The sequence below is a fragment of the Photinus pyralis genome, unplaced genomic scaffold, assembly GCF_008802855.1.
Source record: "Photinus pyralis isolate 1611_PpyrPB1 unplaced genomic scaffold, Ppyr1.3 Ppyr1.4_LG8, whole genome shotgun sequence".
Lineage (NCBI taxonomy): Eukaryota > Metazoa > Arthropoda > Insecta > Coleoptera > Lampyridae > Photinus > Photinus pyralis.
The window spans coordinates 9,788,888-9,795,172 of NW_022170819.1; the positions used below are offsets into that span (position 1 = coordinate 9,788,888).

Sequence of the window (6,285 nt, forward strand, 5' to 3'; positions counted from 1 at the left end):
GATTTTAATGACGATATATTTATGGAAACTGTATAATATAATAAACTAATATCTAATAACATAAACACAGCTAAATAAATCTTAAGAAACTTATTATCAATTCTTTTAACATAAAAAAAAAACTTATTGTGAATCTTGTTCGTTTGCCATTATCTTTAAATATTTTTCCAATAAAGTAACTTTTTTTTCTTCTAGTTTAATTTTTGCTTTTTCCAATTCCATTCTTTCCTTATGGCGCACCTCTTTTTGTTTCAACCTTTCCGTTGCCAAGTTATATACCTTACGCTTCTTTAATGGTGTTTCATTAATTGATTGTGTTGGCGTAGATGTACCGCTTGTTCCTTCACTCTCTATATTCTCTTCTTTGTCAGTATCTGCATGTGTCTCTAATCCAGGGACTGTTGTTCTATTGATGCCTACATTAATAACAGCTTGTGGTTCAGAGGTGATGGCTTATCGCCAATAATTTCGTCAATATGGTTATAATATTTATAATGTTGTGCCCCCCTTCCACTTTTCTTGGGGCCCTTGTTATCTTTTATAGACCTGTATACCCGTAGTAAATTGGTCCACTTCCTTTCCAACTTTTCGGGTTTGCGCTAAAAGAATTATATTACACATTTATCATTTACGATGTTACCAATTTCTTACAAAATAATTATGTGCAGACATTTGCTCCCAAACATGCTTCCGTTTTTTTGCATTCGTAAAGGCATCTTTATTTTCATGATATAAAGATATCAACAATAGTGTTTCGGCATCAGACCAAGATGCTTCGCTTGACTGTGAATCTTCACTATATGTAGAAGTACTGGGTGTAAGGTACCTTTCTTCTGGTGACTTTTCCACTACAGTGTTTTGCAAAGTTTCCTTATGGTTATTTAGTAATTCTTGGGCAAAAATCATATCTAAAAGCATTAAAATTGTAATTATTGACATTTTTCATTTAATTAAAACCTGTTGTGGCGAGATTATAATCCTCCTGGGATACAACAATATCATAAACAACATCTGCCTCTTGTAAGCTTAATGTTAAGTTTCCACTTCCGGAGCACATTTTGGCAAATGCAACAATTTTTGCAAATAAACAAGAAATAAAAAGTAAGGTTAGAAAATTGCGATTGAATCCGTTGAATCTGTTTGAAACTTTGATTTGGGGCGGAAAGGGGAATGCGGATCGCGTTCCGAAAACGAGGTTAAGGGGGGATTGATCGTATTGGCAAAAGAACGCGTTCATTTGATCTGAATGCGACATAACGTGCTTGGATCGTAAAATCCGTAGCAAAAGAAAGCGGTTATAATGAAATTTTGTAATCTTTGAAATGAAATAATGATACAAAACAGACTTACAGTATGAAATAAAATACGTTACGATATACGTCCGGTAGTACTTGTAACAGTACTCGTTTAAGACATTCTTGACTCGGCTCCTGACGTCGCCTCGTCCATAATGTCTAACTCGTACTGTTACAAGTAACCTACCGGACTTATAACGTAAATAACTATTAGGCTATTCATAATAAGGGTGGAGCAATAAATAATTGTTGGGGTTTCATAGATGGCACTACACGTGCAATGTGTCGTCCTTCTATGGAACAAGAAGAGTATTACTCTGGCCATGTTATAATGATGGGATCGAGAGAGTTTATTAATAACGATGCACGTTCATGGAGTGCTGAATGACGAATGCTTTATTCAGATTCCGTGTCTCAACTCACGCTTCTACAACATCTCCCTTTTTTACATTTAACTTTCTACAACTAATTTTAACATGCTTGACTATTACTACAAATTCATTCTTTGCGGTGGTTTGACCCAGGGGGGTGACACTTTAAATCGCGTGTTTGGTCAGTGAAATTGTGCTGCCACCTGAGAGACCGATAGGCAAACTATTCAATTATCATGGAACTTTACCAGTCACGTGCCATGTAGATGTCTGTTAATCCGACACGGGTCCGTTGATGGTCCGTGACCGGATGTTTACGCTTTGCCCATTTGCAAATTGTTATTTGTTACGTGCACGTGTTTTATATGTACGTTGTGTTTTCTGTTGTTTTTTCCTCAAAAGCGAAATAGACGTTATTTTATTTGTGTTTTACCTTAAGCTGGTGTATACTTGTGTTTAATAAGTATATAATACTGAAAATGTCAACTCAAACCCGATCCTGTTGTGTTCCTAACTGTATAAACAGTGGAAGTAGAAGGTAATTGCAATCTATTCCTTGTCAACAATCTAACTAGGATTAATTTTTTTTAACAGATTTAGTTTTCCCCTCACGGAGTACATTCGGAATGTGTGGTTACAGCGGATTGGTAACGACAAACTATTTACAGTGAAACCTCAAAGTTTAAGCTGGTATAAAATTTGTGACATACATTTTGATGAGAGATGCATTTCAAATAATAGGTTGATTCGTGGAGCATTGCCAACATTACATTTACCCTGTAAGTTTCTTTGCCACTGAAGCGTACTTTTTGATTTTATATTACTTTATTTCAGTGTACGTTGGAGATGAATATTTGCATGTTCACCAGCCTTTCACTACATGTGCTATTAAGACACCAGAAAGTGTTCGAGGTGGGAACTTACTAATATGGCCTATTCTTTGCACTAATATAATTTTGTTTTGTAGCCGCATTAGCCTGCCAATCAGCTTCTCTTGATTCACCTGTTGGTTCAGTTACGCCAGTCATTAAATCATATGGAAAGGTAACTGTAGAGAGAACATTATTTGTCTCCAAACCAGCTTCTATAATTGCACCAATTCAAATGGATGTTGATGAATTGGAGGGGATACAATTAATAAGTGATGAGGCTGTACCATCAACATCCCAATTTTGTTCGACGAAGGCGCCAAGATCTACTGTTATTCAACGTAAGTTTAATGTCGAAACTAATAAGTAAATGTGCAGTAGTAATTTAACAACAGTGGTGTAATTATATTGTGGTAGTTACAATACTTCAACACTTGTAATTTTATATCATTTTAACTGAAAATGTTAGCACACAAAAGAGAATATGCGTCACACTGAGATTTGTGCATTTTATTGGCATGATGGTCAAGTTAAAATTAATAATTTTTTGTTTTAGGTTGTCGAAGAAAAAATAAACGTCAATATTTAGGGATTGGATCAGACTGTCAGGAGCAGATCCGTTTGCTTAAATATTATAAAAGGAAAGTAAAACAGTTAGATGCAAGGCACGTTTCTTTAAAGAAAAAATATCAGGCTATCACTAACAACAAGAATTTTCATTATCTTTTTAAGTGCGTGAACAAAACAACTTTTAATTTTGTTTTAAATCAAATGAAAAATCAAAAGTTAAAAGCAAAAGGTAGAAGGTTTACTTTGGATGATAAAATTTTTGCAATTTCTGCCTATAAGCAAGGTCCAAAGTTGTATAGATTTTTATCGACAAATTTTTTTGCTTTACCATCACCGAGAACTTTAAAGAGAATGTTGGCTCAAATACCATTGTATTGTGGATTGAATGTACACATTTTTGAACATCTACAAGAAATTGTACATAAAATGAAAAGGCTTGATCGATATTGTATTTTAATGTTTGACGAAGTATCTTTGCGACCTGGGATTCACTACAATCAAAAAGGCGATTTCATTGAGGGATTTGTGGACTTGGGCGGTAATGAACGCAGGGCTTTATTTGCTGATCACGCAACGGTTTTTATGTTAAAAGGCATCCACAGAAAATGGAAGCAACCTATTTGTTTTTGTTACTGCGAGTTTACTATGAAAACTCCAGATTTAGTTGTAATGATAAAAGTTTTACTGTCACATATTTTTCAATGTGGTTTAACTGTTGTTGCCACAGTAAGCGATCAAGGTGCCACAAATGCGGCTGCCATTAAACAGCTTCTAAAAGAAACTAATGAAAACTGTGTAAAAAGTAATATAGAAAATAAGTTTTTAGGTTACATTATAGATAATAAGGAAATTGTACATATTTTTGATTGCCCACATCTTCTTAAAGGTATCAGAAATGTTTTATTAACTAAAGATTTGATCTTCACTCACGACGGCAAGAAGAAAGTGGCTTCTTGGAAACACATCATAAGTACTTATAAGCTTGACAAACTTGACGGCAGGTTTAGTACCTTTACTAAATTAACAGACGAACATGTTTTTCCTGAAAAAATAAGGAAAATGAAAGTGAAACACTGTGCTCAGGTATTTAGTTTCACTGTTGCTGTTGCAATTAGGAATAAGGCCAAATATAGTCAGAAACTAAGTGACCCAAATCACCCCGAATATCTTGACCCTGCTGCTCATGATACAGCTGATCTGCTTCTTTTTTTTGATGAGCTGTTTGATAGTGTCAATGGGCATACATTATACAGTCCGATTAAGAAGTTGCGATGCGTTGTAAGCAACAAATCACACCATATGCGTTTTTGGCAGGATGCTATTGCAGTAATCCGTTCAATGAGTTTTGTTGATGCCAAAACAAAACGTTCTGTTGTAACTCCTTCACTCTCAAATTGGGTATCCACACTGCAAAATTTTATGTATATATGGAAAAGACTTAGAAGTGAGGGTTTTAGGTTTATTGCACCCAGAGATTTTAACCAGGACCCACTTGAGAATTTCTTCTCATGTATACGGAGTCATGGAGTTCGTAATACAAACCCCACATGCGCATCTTTCACAATGTCTTCTAAATCTCTCATTATTAATAATTTGGTGTCCTCACATTCCCTTGGGGCGAATTGTGAAAAAGATGACTCAGTTGGTGCTTTAAGTACACTGAAGTCATTTATATTGCAAAAAATAGATTGCGGTCAGACGTTGGCTTTGGTAAGATCGCCCATTTACGCACCATTGTCTGATTCCAGACACAGTACATTGCATGACACGGCATCAGCATATGTTGCTGGATATGTTATGAGAAAAATTTATCAGCGTGTGCAGTGTACAGATTGTAAAATAGAAATGGAAGCTGCAATTGAGTTGGAGCCTAATGAACTAATTAGATTAAAAATGTATGAGGGGTGCCAATTATTTGAGCCTTCAATTAAGGCAATTCATTGTTTTGATCAATTAGCCACCCAGTTGTTTACTGTTTTACCCCAAGTCATAACGAAATATAATTTAAAAAGTTGTGTTCATGATAGGGTGCAGTACGATGCCGGACTATTGTTTTGTGATGTACATAGGATTGTAAATAATGAACTTTTTTTTAATATTACTTTAAATATAGTTTTGCATTATTATATTAAAATAATTAACAATATTTTATGCGGTAAGGTACTAAGTTATAAGAATTTAGACAGTTTAACGGACTTAGCATATAAAAAATTTCTGAAAATTCGAAAAAAATAATTTATTTCAATAGACTGTGATGCACCCTAACTTACCGCAAGGTGAACGTGCGCATTCTGAACCACTTCTTGCATTGTTGCATTGCATGTTGTGATTTATACGTGTATGTGTTATGTTTTTTTTTTGTTTTGAATTTATAATTACAACAATCATTTTACGTATTTCATTTTAATGTTGCTGTAAGTATCTGGGCAAAAAATTAGAGCCCAAAAACGAACTTGGAACTGTACCGTATTCTGTTGTATGGGATTTTTTAGTCTTATTGCTGTCAATAGATGTTTGTGCCTAGTTTTGCTTAAATTTATTTTTCATATTGTTAGTCTTTCAATTTTACTTTTAAGTTGCATGTCGCGCCTCTGCACGCCTATGTTACCTTTATCTATTTGTGGCTGTAAACTTTTGTATGTTTGTCAACCAATTTTTGCCAACCCATTAAAACGTTTTTAGAGTTAAGTACTTAGTTCAGTTGGCATTTACTAGAAAAATGTAAGATTATTTTATAACAGTCCAATTTCTTTTATTACGAGCTGTTGTATTTATAAAATTTTATTAGTTAGGATTTAGATGATTTAAGAGCATGTTAATTTGACTTAACTTTTGGTGAAATCGAAAAAATAAAAAAAATGAGACCATTTCCTAATTTGTATTAGTCTACATTTATCCACCTTTATAATTCAACCTACCTCAGATGATATTTACATAAAATGTTTACATTTTATTAGGTATTTTGTAAAGGTAATGGTCGGAAGGTACTTTAAGTTCATTCGCATTGTCACTGTTTCAGATCGACATACTTTCTAATTGTCAATCGTGGTAAATATTTAATAATTGTATGTGAAGTAATAAAACTATTTAAACTGACTGTTTAACTGATACTAAATAGTTAAACAGACTGTTTAAATATATGACATTATTTCAGATAACTGGTTTTGTATTTACCGCGTA

General features: G+C 33.9%; 1 long non-coding RNA gene across 1 annotated transcript; it reads right to left on the bottom strand.

Moving 5' to 3' along the window:
* Positions 1 to 676: 676 nt before the first annotated feature.
* Positions 677 to 1,147, bottom strand: LOC116179308. Its single transcript, XR_004146992.1, has 2 exons — positions 958 to 1,147; positions 677 to 908 (listed from the first exon to the last, which is right to left on the bottom strand). It is a non-coding gene; the product is annotated as an uncharacterized LOC116179308 (long non-coding RNA).
* Positions 1,148 to 6,285: the final 5,138 nt, after the last annotated feature.